Source organism: Hypomesus nipponensis, chromosome 10 (genome assembly GCF_054491055.1).
Source record: "Hypomesus nipponensis isolate SF chromosome 10, ASM5449105v1, whole genome shotgun sequence".
Classification (NCBI taxonomy): domain Eukaryota; kingdom Metazoa; phylum Chordata; class Actinopteri; order Osmeriformes; family Osmeridae; genus Hypomesus; species Hypomesus nipponensis.
In genome coordinates this window covers 987,501-1,000,000 of record NC_140370.1, presented here as the reverse complement: position 1 = coordinate 1,000,000, position 12,500 = coordinate 987,501, and the positions used below count along the sequence as shown (strand labels likewise).

Below are 12,500 nucleotides of genomic sequence, written 5' to 3'. Positions count from 1 at the left end.
GACGAGATCGGGCGTTGCCAGGCTGGTATGGCCGTACGAAATAAGTTGACAACCATAGGCTACTTATCCATATACAGATTTAGCAATTGACAATGCAAGGTAGTCTCTCTCTCTCTCTCTCTCTCTCGTGTCAAAATGAAAACAGCTTCCAGCCCCTTTCATGAAGGACTACTTGTGCATATTGCAAGATTTCAGTTTCTAAGTGAATGAGCAAAAGAGCATACAGCACCTGGTATTCCCAGGCGGTCTCCCATCCAAGTACTAACCATGCCCGACCCTGCTTAGCTTCCGAGATCAGACGAGATCGGGCGTTGCCAGGCTGGTATGGCCGTACGAAATAAGTTGACAACCATAGGCTACTTATCCATATACAGATTTAGCAATTGACAATGCAAGGTGGTCTCTCTCTCTCTCTCTCTCTCTCTCGTGTCAAAATGAAAACAGCTTCAAGCCCCTTTCATGAAGGACTACTTGTGCATATTGCAAGATTTCAGTTTCTAAGTGAATGAGCAAAAGAGCATACAGCACCTGGTATTCCCAGGCGGTCTCCCATCCAAGTACTAACCAGGCCCGACCCTGCTTAGCTTCCGAGATCAGACGAGATTGGGCGTTGCCAGGCTGGTATGGCCGTACGAAATAAGTTGACAACCATAGGCTACTTATCCATATACAGATTTAGCAATTGACAATGCAAGGTGGTCTCTCTCTCTCTCTCTCTCTCTCTCGTGTCAAAATGAAAACAGCTTCCAGCCCCTTTTATGAAGGACTACTTGTGCATATTGCAAGATTTCAGTTTCTAAGTGAATGAGCAAAAGAGCATACAGCACCTGGTATTCCCAGGCGGTCTCCCATCCAAGTACTAACCAGGCCCGACCCTGCTTATCTTCCGAGATCAGACGAGATCGGGCGTTGCCAGGCTGGTATGGCCGTACGAAATAAGTTGACAACCATAGGCTACTTATCCATATACAGATTTAGCAATTGACAATGCAAGGTGGTCTCTCTCTCTCTCTCTCTCTCGTGTCAAAATGAAAACAGCTTCCAGCCCCTTTCATGAAGGACTACTTGTGCATATTGCAAGATTTCAGTTTCTAAGTGAATGAGCAAAAGAGCATACAGCACCTGGTATTCCCAGGCGGTCTCCCATCCAAGTACTAACCAGGCCCGACCCTGCTTAGCTTCCGAGATCAGACGAGATCGGGCGTTGCCAGGCTGGTATGGCCGTACGAAATAAGTTGACAACCATAGGCTACTTATCCATATACAGATTTAGCAATTGACAATGCAAGGTAGTCTCTCTCTCTCTCTCTCTCTCGTGTCAAAATGAAAACAGCTTCCAGCCCCTTTCATGAAGGACTACTTGTGCATATTGCAAGATTTCAGTTTCTAAGTGAATGAGCAAAAGAGCATACAGCACCTGGTATTCCCAGGCGGTCTCCCATCCAAGTACTAACCAGGCCCGACCCTGCTTAGCTTCCGAGATCAGGCGTTGCCAGGCTGGTATGGCCGTACGAAATAAGTTGACAACCATAGGCTACTTATCCATATACAGATTTAGCAATTGACAATGCAAGGTAGTCTCTCTCTCTCTCTCTCTCTCTCTCTCTCTCGTGTCAAAATGAAAACAGCTTCCAGCCCCTTTCATGAAGGACTACTTGTGCATATTGCAAGATGTCAATTTCTAAGTGAATGAGCAAAAGAGCATACAGCACCTGGTATTCCCCCATCCAAGTACTAACCAGGCCCGACCCTGCTTAGCTTCCGAGATCAGACGAGATCGGGCGTTGCCAGGCTGGTATGGCCGTACGAAATAAGTTGACAACCATAGGCTACTTATCCATATACAGATTTAGCAATTGACAATGCAAGGTGGTCTCTCTCTCTCTCTCTCTCTCTCTCTCGTGTCAAAATGAAAACAGCTTCCAGCCCCTTTCATGAAGGACTACTTGTGCATATTGCAAGATTTCAGTTTCTAAGTGAATGAGCAAAAGAGCATACAGCACCTGGTATTCCCAGGCGGTCTCCCATCCAAGTACTAACCAGGCCCGACCCTGCTTAGCTTCCGAGATCAGACGAGATCGGGCGTTGCCAGGCTGGTATGGCCGTACGAAATAAGTTGACAACCATAGGCTACTTATCCATATACAGATTTAGCAATTGACAATGCAAGGTAGTCTCTCTCTCTCTCTCTCTCTCGTGTCAAAATGAAAACAGCTTCCAGCCCCTTTCATGAAGGACTACTTGTGCATATTGCAAGATTTCAGTTTCTAAGTGAATGAGCAAAAGAGCATACAGCACCTGGTATTCCCAGGCGGTCTCCCATCCAAGTACTAACCAGGCCCGACCCTGCTTAGCTTCCGAGATCAGGCGTTGCCAGGCTGGTATGGCCGTACGAAATAAGTTGACAACCATAGGCTACCTATCCATATACAGATTTAGCAATTGACAATGCAAGGTGGTCTCTCTCTCTCTCTCTCTCTCTCTCTCTCGTGTCAAAATGAAAACAGCTTCCAGCCCCTTTCATGAAGGACTACTTGTGCATATTGCAAGATTTCAGTTTCTAAGTGAATGAGCAAAAGAGCATACAGCACCTGGTATTCCCAGGCGGTCTCCCATCCAAGTACTAACCAGGCCCGACCCTGCTTAGCTTCCGAGATCAGGCGTTGCCAGGCTGGTATGGCCGTACGAAATAAGTTGACAACCATAGGCTACTTATCCATATACAGATTTGGCAATTGACAATGCAAGGTGGTCTCTCTCTCTCGTGTCAAAATGAAAACAGCTTCCAGCCCCTTTCATGAAGGACTACTTGTGCATATTGCAAGATTTCAGTTTCTAAGTGAATGAGCAAAAGAGCATACAGCACTTGGTATTCCCAGGCGGTCTCCCATCCAAGTACTAACCAGGCCCGACCCTGCTTAGCTTCCGAGATCAGACAAGATCGGGCGTTGCCAGGCTGGTATGGCCGTACAAAATAAGTTGACAACCATAGGCTACTTATCCATATACAGATTTGGCAATTGACAATGCAAGGTGGTCTCTCTCTCTCTCTCGCTCTCTCTCGTGTCAAAATGAAAACAGCTTCCAGCCCCTTTCATGAAGGACTACTTGTGCATATTGCAAGATGTCAGTTTCTAAGTGAATGAGCAAAAGAGCATACAGCACCTGGTATTCCCAGGCGGTCTCCCATCCAAGTACTAACCAGGCCCGACCCTGCTTAGCTTCCGAGATCAGACGAGATCGGGCGTTGCCAGGCTGGTATGGCCGTACGAAATAAGTTGACAACCATAGGCTACTTATCCATATACAGTTTTGGCAATTGACAATGCAAGGTGGTCTCTCTCTCTCTCTCTCTCTCTCTCTCTCCCGTGTCAAAATGAAAACAGCTTCCAGCCCCTTTCATGAAGGACTACTTGTGCATATTGCAAGATTTCAGTTTCTAAGTGAATGAGCAAAAGAGCATACAGCACCTGGTATTCCCAGGCGGTCTCCCATCCAAGTACTAACCAGGCCCGACCCTGCTTAGCTTCCGAGATCAGACGAGATCGGGCGTTGCCAGGCTGGTATGGCCGTACGAAATAAGTTGACAACCATAGGCTACTTATCCATATACAGATTTGGCAATTGACAATGCAAGGTGGTCTCTCTCTCTCTCTCTCTCTCGTGTCAAAATGAAAACAGCTTCCAGCCCCTTTCAAGAAGGACTACTTGTGCATATTGCAAGATGTCAGTTTCTAAGTGCATGAGCAAAAGAGCATACAGCACCTGGTATTCCCAGGCGGTCTCCCATCCAAGTACTAACCAGGCCCGACCCTGCTTAGCTTCCGAGATCAGACGAGATTGGGCGTTGCCAGGCTGGTATGGCCGTACGAAATAAGTTGACAACCATAGGCTACTTATCCATATACAGATTTAGCAATTGACAATGCAAGGTGGTCTCTCTCTCTCTCTCTCTCTCTCTCGTGTCAAAATGAAAACAGCTTCCAGCCCCTTTTATGAAGGACTACTTGTGCATATTGCAAGATGTCAGTTTCTAAGTGAATGAGCAAAAGAGCATACAGCACCTGGTATTCCCAGGCGTTCTCCCATCCAAGTACTAACCAGGCCCGACCCTGCTTAGCTTCCGAGATCAGACGAGATTGGGCGTTGCCAGGCTGGTATGGCCGTACGAAATAAGTTGACAACCATAGGCTACTTATCCATATACAGATTTAGCAATTGACAATGCAAGGTGGTCTCTCTCTCTCTCTCTCTCTCTCTCTCTCCCGTGTCAAAATGAAAACAGCTTCCAGCCCATTTCATGAAGGACTACTTGTGCATATTGCAAGATTTCAGTTTCTAAGTGAATGAGCAAAAGAGCATACAGCACCTGGTATTCCCAGGCGGTCTCCCATCCAAGTACTAACCAGGCCCGACCCTGCTTAGCTTCCGAGATCAGACGAGATCGGGCGTTGCCAGGCTGGTATGGCCGTACGAAATAAGTTGACAACCATAGGCTACTTATCCATATACAGATTTGGCAATTGACAATGCAAGGTGGTCTCTCTCTCTCTCTCTCTCTCTCGTGTCAAAATGAAAACAGCTTCCAGCCCCTTTCAAGAAGGACTACTTGTGCATATTGCAAGATGTCAGTTTCTAAGTGAATGAGCAAAAGAGCATACAGCACCTGGTATTCCCAGGCGGTCTCCCATCCAAGTACTAACCAGGCCCGACCCTGCTTAGCTTCCGAGATCAGACGAGATTGGGCGTTGCCAGGCTGGTATGGCCGTACAAAATAAGTTGACAACCATAGGCTACTTATCCATATACAGATTTAGCAATTGACAATGCAAGGTGGTCTCTCTCTCTCTCTCGTGTCAAAATGAAAACAGCTTCCAGCCCCTTTCATGAAGGACTACTTGTGCATATTGCAAGATTTCAGTTTCTAAGTGAATGAGCAAAAGAGCATACAGCACCTGGTATTCCCAGGCGGTCTCCCATCCAAGTACTAACCAGGCCCGACCCTGCTTAGCTTCCGAGATCAGACGAGATCGGGCGTTGCCAGGCTGGTATGGCCGTACGAAATAAGTTGACAACCATAGGCTACTTATCCATATACAGATTTGGCAATTGACAATGCAAGGTGGTCTCTCTCTCTCTCTCTCTCTCGTGTCAAAATGAAAACAGCTTCCAGCCCCTTTCAAGAAGGACTACTTGTGCATATTGCAAGATGTCAATTTCTAAGTGCATGAGCAAAAGAGCATACAGCACCTGGTATTCCCAGGCGGTCTCCCATCCAAGTACTAACCAGGCCCGACCCTGCTTAGCTTCCGAGATCAGACGAGATCGGGCGTTGCCAGGCTGGTATGGCCGTACGAAATAAGTTGACAACCATAGGCTACTTATCCATATACAGATTTAGCAATTGACAATGCAAGGTGGTCTCTCTCTCTCTCTCTCTCTCGTGTCAAAATGAAAACAGCTTCCAGCCCCTTTTATGAAGGACTACTTGTGCATATTGCAAGATGTCAGTTTCTAAGTGAATGAGCAAAAGAGCATACAGCACCTGGTATTCCCAGGCGGTCTCCCATCCAAGTACTAACCAGGCCCGACCCTGCTTAGCTTCCGAGATCAGACGAGATCGGGCGTTGCCAGGCTGGTATGGCCGTACGAAATAAGTTGACAACCATAGGCTACTTATCCATATACAGATTTAGCAATTGACAATGCAAGGTGGTCTCTCTCTCTCTCTCTCTCTCTCTCCCGTGTCAAAATGAAAACAGCTTCCAGCCCATTTCATGAAGGACTACTTGTGCATATTGCAAGATTTCAGTTTCTAAGTGAATGAGCAAAAGAGCATACAGCACCTGGTATTCCCAGGCGGTCTCCCATCCAAGTACTAACCAGGCCCGACCCTGCTTAGCTTCCGAGATCAGACGAGATCGGGCGTTGCCAGGCTGGTATGGCCGTACGAAATAAGTTGACAACCATAGGCTACTTATCCATATACAGATTTGGCAATTGACAATGCAAGGTGGTCTCTCTCTCTCTCTCTCTCTCGTGTCAAAATGAAAACAGCTTCCAGCCCCTTTCAAGAAGGACTACTTGTGCATATTGCAAGATGTCAGTTTCTAAGTGAATGAGCAAAAGAGCATACAGCACCTGGTATTCCCAGGCGGTCTCCCATCCAAGTACTAACCAGGCCCGACCCTGCTTAGCTTCCGAGATCAGACGAGATTGGGCGTTGCCAGGCTGGTATGGCCGTACGAAATAAGTTGACAACCATAGGCTACTTATCCATATACAGATTTAGCAATTGACAATGCAAGGTGGTCTCTCTCTCTCTCTCTCGTGTCAAAATGAAAACAGCTTCCAGCCCCTTTTATGAAGGACTACTTGTGCATATTGCAAGATTTCAGTTTCTAAGTGAATGAGCAAAAGAGCATACAGCACCTGGTATTCCCAGGCGGTCTCCCATCCAAGTACTAACCAGGCCCGACCCTGCTTAGCTTCCGAGATCAGACGAGATCGGGCGTTGCCAGGCTGGTATGGCCGTACGAAATAAGTTGACAACCATAGGCTACTTATCCATATACAGATTTAGCAATTGACAATGCAAGGTGGTCTCTCTCTCTCTCTCTCTCTCTCTCTCTCCCGTGTCAAAATGAAAACAGCTTCCAGCCCATTTCATGAAGGACTACTTGTGCATATTGCAAGATTTCAGTTTCTAAGTGAATGAGCAAAAGAGCATACAGCACCTGGTATTCCCAGGCGGTCTCCCATCCAAGTACTAACCAGGCCCGACCCTGCTTAGCTTCCGAGATCAGACGAGATCGGGCGTTGCCAGGCTGGTATGGCCGTACGAAATAAGTTGACAACCATAGGCTACTTATCCATATACAGATTTGGCAATTGACAATGCAAGGTGGTCTCTCTCTCTCTCTCTCTCTCGTGTCAAAATGAAAACAGCTTCCAGCCCCTTTCAAGAAGGACTACTTGTGCATATTGCAAGATGTCAGTTTCTAAGTGAATGAGCAAAAGAGCATACAGCACCTGGTATTCCCAGGCGGTCTCCCATCCAAGTACTAACCAGGCCCGACCCTGCTTAGCTTCCGAGATCAGACGAGATTGGGCGTTGCCAGGCTGGTATGGCCGTACGAAATAAGTTGACAACCATAGGCTACTTATCCATATACAGATTTAGCAATTGACAATGCAAGGTGGTCTCTCTCTCTCTCTCGTGTCAAAATGAAAACAGCTTCCAGCCCCTTTCATGAAGGACTACTTGTGCATATTGCAAGATTTCAGTTTCTAAGTGAATGAGCAAAAGAGCATACAGCACCTGGTATTCCCAGGCGGTCTCCCATCCAAGTACTAACCAGGCCCGACCCTGCTTAGCTTCCGAGATCAGGCGTTGCCAGGCTGGTATGGCCATACGAAATAAGTTGACAACCATAGGCTACCTATCCATATACAGATTTAGCAATTGACAATGCAAGGTGGTCTCTCTCTCTCTCTCTCTCTCTCTCGTGTCAAAATGAAAACAGCTTCCAGCCCCTTTCATGAAGGACTACTTGTGCATATTGCAAGATTTCAGTTTCTAAGTGAATGAGCAAAAGAGCATACAGCACCTGGTATTCCCAGGCGGTCTCCCATCCAAGTACTAACCAGGCCCGACCCTGCTTAGCTTCCGAGATCAGGCGTTGCCAGGCTGGTATGGCCGTACGAAATAAGTTGACAACCATAGGCTACTTATCCATATACAGATTTGGCAATTGACAATGCAAGGTGGTCTCTCTCTCTCTCTCTCTCTCGTGTCAAAATGAAAACAGCTTCCAGCCCCTTTCAAGAAGGACTACTTGTGCATATTGCAAGATGTCAGTTTCTAAGTGAATGAGCAAAAGAGCATACAGCACCTGGTATTCCCAGGCGGTCTCCCATCCAAGTACTAACCAGGCCCGACCCTGCTTAGCTTCCGAGATCAGACGAGATTGGGCGTTGCCAGGCTGGTATGGCCGTACGAAATAAGTTGACAACCATAGGCTACTTATCCATATACAGATTTAGCAATTGCCAATGCAAGGTGGTCTCTCTCTCTCTCTCTCGTGTCAAAATGAAAACAGCTTCCAGCCCCTTTTATGAAGGACTACTTGTGCATATTGCAAGATTTCAGTTTCTAAGTGAATGAGCAAAAGAGCATACAGCACCTGGTATTCCCAGGCGGTCTCCCATCCAAGTACTAACCAGGCCCGACCCTGCTTAGCTTCCGAGATCAGACGAGATCGGGCGTTGCCAGGCTGGTATGGCCGTACGAAATAAGTTGACAACCATAGGCTACTTATCCATATACAGATTTAGCAATTGACAATGCAAGGTGGTCTCTCTCTCTCTCTCGTGTCAAAATGAAAACAGCTTCCAGCCCCTTTCATGAAGGACTACTTGTGCATATTGCAAGATTTCAGTTTCTAAGTGAATGAGCAAAAGAGCATACAGCACCTGGTATTCCCAGGCGGTCTCCCATCCAAGTACTAACCAGGCCCGACCCTGCTTAGCTTCCGAGATCAGGCGTTGCCAGGCTGGTATGGCCATACGAAATAAGTTGACAACCATAGGCTACCTATCCATATACAGATTTAGCAATTGACAATGCAAGGTGGTCTCTCTCTCTCTCTCTCTCTCTCTCTCTCTCGTGTCAAAATGAAAACAGCTTCCAGCCCCTTTCATGAAGGACTACTTGTGCATATTGCAAGATTTCAGTTTCTAAGTGAATGAGCAAAAGAGCATACAGCACCTGGTATTCCCAGGCGGTCTCCCATCCAAGTACTAACCAGGCCCGACCCTGCTTAGCTTCCGAGATCAGGCGTTGCCAGGCTGGTATGGCCGTACGAAATAAGTTGACAACCATAGGCTACTTATCCATATACAGATTTGGCAATTGACAATGCAAGGTGGTCTCTCTCTCTCGTGTCAAAATGAAAACCGCTTCCAGCCCCTTTCATGAAGGACTACTTGTGCATATTGCAAGATTTCAGTTTCTAAGTGAATGAGCAAAAGAGCATACAGCACTTGGTATTCCCAGGCGGTCTCCCATCCAAGTACTAACCAGGCCCGACCCTGCTTAGCTCTCTCTCTCTCTCTCTCTCGTGTCAAAATGAAAACAGCTTCCAGCCCCTTTCAAGAAGGACTACTTGTGCATATTGCAAGATGTCAGTTTCTAAGTGAATGAGCAAAAGAGCATACAGCACCTGGTATTCCCAGGCGGTCTCCCATCCAAGTACTAACCAGGCCCGACCCTGCTTAGCTTCCGAGATCAGACGAGATCGGGCGTTGCCAGGCTGGTATGGCCGTACGCAATAAGTTGACAACCATAGGCTACTTATCCATATACAGATTTGGCAATTGACAATGCAAGGTGGTCTCTCTCTCTCTCTCTCTCTCGTGTCAAAATGAAAACAGCTTCCAGCCCCTTTCAAGAAGGACTACTTGTGCATATTGCAAGATTTCAGTTTCTAAGTGAATGAGCAAAAGAGCATACAGCACCTGGTATTCCCAGGCTGTCTCCCATCCAAGTACTAACCAGGCCCGACCCTGCTTAGCTTCCGAGATCAGACGAGATCGGGCGTTGCCAGGCTGGTATGGCCGTACGAAATAAGTTGACAACCATAGGCTACTTATCCATATACAGATTTAGCAATTGACAATGCAAGGTGGTCTCTCTCTCTCTCTCTCTCTCTCGTGTCAAAATGAAAACAGCTTCCAGCCCCTTTCATGAAGGACTACTTGTGCATATTGCAAGATTTCAGTTTCTAAGTGAATGAGCAAAAGAGCATACAGCACCTGGTATTCCCAGGCGGTCTCCCATCCAAGTACTAACCAGGCCCGACCCTGCTTAGCTTCCGAGATCAGACGAGATCGGGCGTTGCCAGGCTGGTATGGCCGTACGAAATAAGTTGACAACCATAGGCTACTTATCCATATACAGATTTAGCAATTGACAATGCAAGGTGGTCTCTTTCTCTCTCTCTCTCTCTCTCGTGTCAAAATGAAAACAGCTTCCAGCCCCTTTCATGAAGGACTACTTGTGCATATTGCAAGATTTCAGTTTCTAAGTGAATGAGCAAAAGAGCATACAGCACCTGGTATTCCCAGGCGGTCTCCCATCCAAGTACTAACCAGGCCCGACCCTGCTTAGCTTCCGAGATCAGACGAGATCGGGCGTTGCCAGGCTGGTATGGCCGTACGAAATAAGTTGACAACCATAGGCTACTTATCCATATACAGATTTAGCAATTGACAATGCAAGGTGGTCTCTCTCTCTCTCTCTCTCTCTCTCTCTCTCTCTCTCTCTCTCTCTCTCTCTCGTGTCAAAATGAAAACAGCTTCCAGCCCCTTTCATGAAGGACTACTTGTGCATATTGCAAGATTTCAGTTTCTAAGTGAATGAGCAAAAGATCATACAGCACCTGGTATTCCCAGGCGGTCTCCCATCCAAGTACTAACCAGGCCCGACCCTGCTTAGCTTCCGAGATCAGACGAGATCGGGCGTTGCCAGGCTGGTATGGCCGTACGAAATAAGTTGACAACCATAGGCTACTTATCCATATACAGATTTGGCAATTGACAATGCAAGGTGGTCTCTCTCTCTCTCTCTCTCTCTCTCGTGTCAAAATGAAAACAGCTTCCAGCCCCTTTCATGAAGGACTACTTGTGCATATTGCAAGATTTCAGTTTCTAAGTGAATGAGCAAAAGAGCATACAGCACCTGGTATTCCCAGGCGGTCTCCCATCCAAGTACTAACCAGGCCCGACCCTGCTTAGCTTCCGAGATCAGACGAGATCGGGCGTTGCCAGGCTGGTATGGCCGTACGAAATAAGTTGACAACCATAGGCTACTTATCCATATACAGATTTGGCAATTGACAATGCAAGGTGGTCTCTCTCTCTCTCTCTCTCTCTCTCTCTCGTGTCAAAATGAAAACAGCTTCCAGCCCCTTTCATGAAGGACTACTTGTGCATATTGCAAGATTTCAGTTTCTAAGTGAATGAGCAAAAGAGCATACAGCACCTGGTATTCCCAGGCGGTCTCCCATCCAAGTACTAACCAGGCCCGACCCTGCTTAGCTTCCGAGATCAGACGAGATCGGGCGTTGCCAGGCTGGTATGGCCGTACGAAATAAGTTGACAACCATAGGCTACTTATCCATATACAGATTTAGCAATTGACAATGCAAGGTGGTCTCTCTCTCTCTCTCTCTCTCTCTCTCGTGTCAAAATGAAAACAGCTTCCAGCCCCTTTCATGAAGGACTACTTGTGCATATTGCAAGATTTCAGTTTCTAAGTGAATGAGCAAAAGAGCATACAGCACCTGGTATTCCCAGGCGGTCTCCCATCCAAGTACTAACCAGGCCCGACCCTGCTTAGCTTCCGAGATCAGACGAGATCGGGCGTTGCCAGGCTGGTATGGCCGTACGAAATAAGTTGACAACCATAGGCTACTTATCCATATACAGATTTAGCAATTGACAATGCAAGGTGGTCTCTCTCTCTCTCTCTCTCTCTCTCGTGTCAAAATGAAAACAGCTTCCAGCCCCTTTCATGAAGGACTACTTGTGCATATTGCAAGATTTCAGTTTCTAAGTGAATGAGCAAAAGAGCATACAGCACCTGGTATTCCCAGGCGGTCTCCCATCCAAGTACTAACCAGGCCCGACCCTGCTTAGCTTCCGAGATCAGGCGTTGCCAGGCTGGTATGGCCGTACGAAATAAGTTGACAACCATAGGCTACTTATCCATATGCAGATTTAGCAATTGACAATGCAAGGTGGTCTCTCTCTCTCTCTCTCTCTCTCTCTCTCGTGTCAAAATGAAAACAGCTTCCAGCCCCTTTCATGAAGGACTACTTGTGCATATTGCAAGATTTCAGTTTCTAAGTGAATGAGCAAAAGAGCATACAGCACCTGGTATTCCCAGGCGGTCTCCCATCCAAGTACTAACCAGGCCCGACCCTGCTTAGCTTCCGAGATCAGACGAGATCGGGCGTTGCCAGGCTGGTATGGCCGTACGAAATAAGTTGACAACCATAGGCTACTTATCCATATACAGATTTGGCAATTGACAATGCAAGGTGGTCTCTCTCTCTCTCTCTCTCTCGTGTCAAAATGAAAACAGCTTCCAGCCCCTTTCATGAAGGACTACTTGTGCATATTGCAAGATTTCAGTTTCTAAGTGAATGAGCAAAAGAGCATACAGCACCTGGTATTCCCAGGCGGTCTCCCATCCAAGTACTAACCAGGCCCGACCCTGCTTAGCTTCCGAGATCAGACGAGATTGGGCGTTGCCAGGCTGGTATGGCCGTACGAAATAAGTTGACAACCATAGGCTACTTATCCATATACAGATTTAGCAATTGACAATGCAAGGTGGTCTCTCTCTCTCTCTCTCTCTCTCTCTCTCTCTCGTGTCAAAATGAAAACAGCTTCCAGCCCCTTTCATGAAGGACTACTTGTGCATATTGCAAGAT

General features: G+C 47.0%; 22 non-coding genes and 20 pseudogenes across 22 annotated transcripts in view; all 42 read right to left on the bottom strand.

Moving 5' to 3' along the window:
• Nucleotides 1-39, bottom strand: part of LOC146270229 (5S ribosomal RNA) — a 119-nt gene extending 80 nt beyond the window's left edge. Inside the window, exon 1 of the ribosomal RNA XR_014767279.1 lies at nt 1-39. This exon is cut by the window's left edge and continues 80 nt beyond it. This is a non-coding gene — a ribosomal RNA (5S ribosomal RNA).
• Nucleotides 40-217: 178 nt separating this feature from the next.
• Nucleotides 218-336, bottom strand: LOC146270228 (5S ribosomal RNA; annotated as a pseudogene).
• Nucleotides 337-516: 180 nt separating this feature from the next.
• LOC146270227 (5S ribosomal RNA) lies at nt 517-635 on the bottom strand (annotated as a pseudogene).
• Nucleotides 636-815: 180 nt separating this feature from the next.
• LOC146270226 (5S ribosomal RNA) lies at nt 816-934 on the bottom strand. The gene has a single exon (XR_014767493.1). It is a non-coding gene; the product is annotated as a 5S ribosomal RNA (ribosomal RNA).
• Nucleotides 935-1,110: 176 nt separating this feature from the next.
• Nucleotides 1,111-1,229, bottom strand: LOC146270225 (5S ribosomal RNA). Its single transcript, XR_014767278.1, has one exon. It is a non-coding gene; the product is annotated as a 5S ribosomal RNA (ribosomal RNA).
• Nucleotides 1,230-1,405: 176 nt separating this feature from the next.
• LOC146270224 (5S ribosomal RNA) lies at nt 1,406-1,514 on the bottom strand (annotated as a pseudogene).
• A 186-nt stretch (nt 1,515-1,700) lies between these two features.
• LOC146270223 (5S ribosomal RNA) lies at nt 1,701-1,809 on the bottom strand (annotated as a pseudogene).
• Nucleotides 1,810-1,991: 182 nt separating this feature from the next.
• LOC146270222 (5S ribosomal RNA) lies at nt 1,992-2,110 on the bottom strand. The gene has a single exon (XR_014767277.1). It is a non-coding gene; the product is annotated as a 5S ribosomal RNA (ribosomal RNA).
• A 176-nt stretch (nt 2,111-2,286) lies between these two features.
• Nucleotides 2,287-2,395, bottom strand: LOC146270221 (5S ribosomal RNA; annotated as a pseudogene).
• A 184-nt stretch (nt 2,396-2,579) lies between these two features.
• LOC146270220 (5S ribosomal RNA) lies at nt 2,580-2,688 on the bottom strand (annotated as a pseudogene).
• Nucleotides 2,689-2,854: 166 nt separating this feature from the next.
• LOC146270219 (5S ribosomal RNA) lies at nt 2,855-2,973 on the bottom strand (annotated as a pseudogene).
• Nucleotides 2,974-3,153: 180 nt separating this feature from the next.
• On the bottom strand, nt 3,154-3,272 carry LOC146270218 (5S ribosomal RNA). The gene has a single exon (XR_014767276.1). It is a non-coding gene; the product is annotated as a 5S ribosomal RNA (ribosomal RNA).
• A 186-nt stretch (nt 3,273-3,458) lies between these two features.
• LOC146270217 (5S ribosomal RNA) lies at nt 3,459-3,577 on the bottom strand. Its single transcript, XR_014767275.1, has one exon. It is a non-coding gene; the product is annotated as a 5S ribosomal RNA (ribosomal RNA).
• Nucleotides 3,578-3,753: 176 nt separating this feature from the next.
• On the bottom strand, nt 3,754-3,872 carry LOC146270216 (5S ribosomal RNA; annotated as a pseudogene).
• A 180-nt stretch (nt 3,873-4,052) lies between these two features.
• On the bottom strand, nt 4,053-4,171 carry LOC146270215 (5S ribosomal RNA; annotated as a pseudogene).
• Nucleotides 4,172-4,357: 186 nt separating this feature from the next.
• On the bottom strand, nt 4,358-4,476 carry LOC146270214 (5S ribosomal RNA). The gene has a single exon (XR_014767274.1). It is a non-coding gene; the product is annotated as a 5S ribosomal RNA (ribosomal RNA).
• Nucleotides 4,477-4,654: 178 nt separating this feature from the next.
• LOC146270213 (5S ribosomal RNA) lies at nt 4,655-4,773 on the bottom strand (annotated as a pseudogene).
• Nucleotides 4,774-4,943: 170 nt separating this feature from the next.
• Nucleotides 4,944-5,062, bottom strand: LOC146270212 (5S ribosomal RNA). The gene has a single exon (XR_014767273.1). It is a non-coding gene; the product is annotated as a 5S ribosomal RNA (ribosomal RNA).
• Nucleotides 5,063-5,238: 176 nt separating this feature from the next.
• Nucleotides 5,239-5,357, bottom strand: LOC146270211 (5S ribosomal RNA). Its single transcript, XR_014767272.1, has one exon. It is a non-coding gene; the product is annotated as a 5S ribosomal RNA (ribosomal RNA).
• Nucleotides 5,358-5,533: 176 nt separating this feature from the next.
• Nucleotides 5,534-5,652, bottom strand: LOC146270210 (5S ribosomal RNA). The gene has a single exon (XR_014767271.1). It is a non-coding gene; the product is annotated as a 5S ribosomal RNA (ribosomal RNA).
• A 182-nt stretch (nt 5,653-5,834) lies between these two features.
• LOC146270209 (5S ribosomal RNA) lies at nt 5,835-5,953 on the bottom strand. Its single transcript, XR_014767270.1, has one exon. It is a non-coding gene; the product is annotated as a 5S ribosomal RNA (ribosomal RNA).
• A 176-nt stretch (nt 5,954-6,129) lies between these two features.
• Nucleotides 6,130-6,248, bottom strand: LOC146270208 (5S ribosomal RNA; annotated as a pseudogene).
• A 172-nt stretch (nt 6,249-6,420) lies between these two features.
• On the bottom strand, nt 6,421-6,539 carry LOC146270207 (5S ribosomal RNA). The gene has a single exon (XR_014767268.1). It is a non-coding gene; the product is annotated as a 5S ribosomal RNA (ribosomal RNA).
• A 186-nt stretch (nt 6,540-6,725) lies between these two features.
• LOC146270206 (5S ribosomal RNA) lies at nt 6,726-6,844 on the bottom strand. Its single transcript, XR_014767267.1, has one exon. It is a non-coding gene; the product is annotated as a 5S ribosomal RNA (ribosomal RNA).
• Nucleotides 6,845-7,020: 176 nt separating this feature from the next.
• On the bottom strand, nt 7,021-7,139 carry LOC146270205 (5S ribosomal RNA; annotated as a pseudogene).
• Nucleotides 7,140-7,309: 170 nt separating this feature from the next.
• On the bottom strand, nt 7,310-7,418 carry LOC146270204 (5S ribosomal RNA; annotated as a pseudogene).
• Nucleotides 7,419-7,598: 180 nt separating this feature from the next.
• On the bottom strand, nt 7,599-7,707 carry LOC146270203 (5S ribosomal RNA; annotated as a pseudogene).
• Nucleotides 7,708-7,883: 176 nt separating this feature from the next.
• LOC146270202 (5S ribosomal RNA) lies at nt 7,884-8,002 on the bottom strand (annotated as a pseudogene).
• A 172-nt stretch (nt 8,003-8,174) lies between these two features.
• On the bottom strand, nt 8,175-8,293 carry LOC146270201 (5S ribosomal RNA). Its single transcript, XR_014767266.1, has one exon. It is a non-coding gene; the product is annotated as a 5S ribosomal RNA (ribosomal RNA).
• A 170-nt stretch (nt 8,294-8,463) lies between these two features.
• On the bottom strand, nt 8,464-8,572 carry LOC146270200 (5S ribosomal RNA; annotated as a pseudogene).
• A 186-nt stretch (nt 8,573-8,758) lies between these two features.
• Nucleotides 8,759-8,867, bottom strand: LOC146270199 (5S ribosomal RNA; annotated as a pseudogene).
• Nucleotides 8,868-9,212: 345 nt separating this feature from the next.
• Nucleotides 9,213-9,331, bottom strand: LOC146270198 (5S ribosomal RNA). Its single transcript, XR_014768602.1, has one exon. It is a non-coding gene; the product is annotated as a 5S ribosomal RNA (ribosomal RNA).
• Nucleotides 9,332-9,507: 176 nt separating this feature from the next.
• Nucleotides 9,508-9,626, bottom strand: LOC146270197 (5S ribosomal RNA; annotated as a pseudogene).
• A 178-nt stretch (nt 9,627-9,804) lies between these two features.
• Nucleotides 9,805-9,923, bottom strand: LOC146270196 (5S ribosomal RNA). Its single transcript, XR_014767265.1, has one exon. It is a non-coding gene; the product is annotated as a 5S ribosomal RNA (ribosomal RNA).
• Nucleotides 9,924-10,103: 180 nt separating this feature from the next.
• Nucleotides 10,104-10,222, bottom strand: LOC146270195 (5S ribosomal RNA). The gene has a single exon (XR_014767264.1). It is a non-coding gene; the product is annotated as a 5S ribosomal RNA (ribosomal RNA).
• Nucleotides 10,223-10,430: 208 nt separating this feature from the next.
• On the bottom strand, nt 10,431-10,549 carry LOC146270194 (5S ribosomal RNA). Its single transcript, XR_014768624.1, has one exon. It is a non-coding gene; the product is annotated as a 5S ribosomal RNA (ribosomal RNA).
• Nucleotides 10,550-10,729: 180 nt separating this feature from the next.
• On the bottom strand, nt 10,730-10,848 carry LOC146270193 (5S ribosomal RNA). The gene has a single exon (XR_014767262.1). It is a non-coding gene; the product is annotated as a 5S ribosomal RNA (ribosomal RNA).
• Nucleotides 10,849-11,032: 184 nt separating this feature from the next.
• Nucleotides 11,033-11,151, bottom strand: LOC146270192 (5S ribosomal RNA). Its single transcript, XR_014767261.1, has one exon. It is a non-coding gene; the product is annotated as a 5S ribosomal RNA (ribosomal RNA).
• A 182-nt stretch (nt 11,152-11,333) lies between these two features.
• On the bottom strand, nt 11,334-11,452 carry LOC146270191 (5S ribosomal RNA). The gene has a single exon (XR_014767260.1). It is a non-coding gene; the product is annotated as a 5S ribosomal RNA (ribosomal RNA).
• A 180-nt stretch (nt 11,453-11,632) lies between these two features.
• LOC146270190 (5S ribosomal RNA) lies at nt 11,633-11,741 on the bottom strand (annotated as a pseudogene).
• A 184-nt stretch (nt 11,742-11,925) lies between these two features.
• Nucleotides 11,926-12,044, bottom strand: LOC146270189 (5S ribosomal RNA). Its single transcript, XR_014767259.1, has one exon. It is a non-coding gene; the product is annotated as a 5S ribosomal RNA (ribosomal RNA).
• A 176-nt stretch (nt 12,045-12,220) lies between these two features.
• On the bottom strand, nt 12,221-12,339 carry LOC146270188 (5S ribosomal RNA; annotated as a pseudogene).
• Between the last annotated feature and the right edge of the window lie 161 nt (nt 12,340-12,500).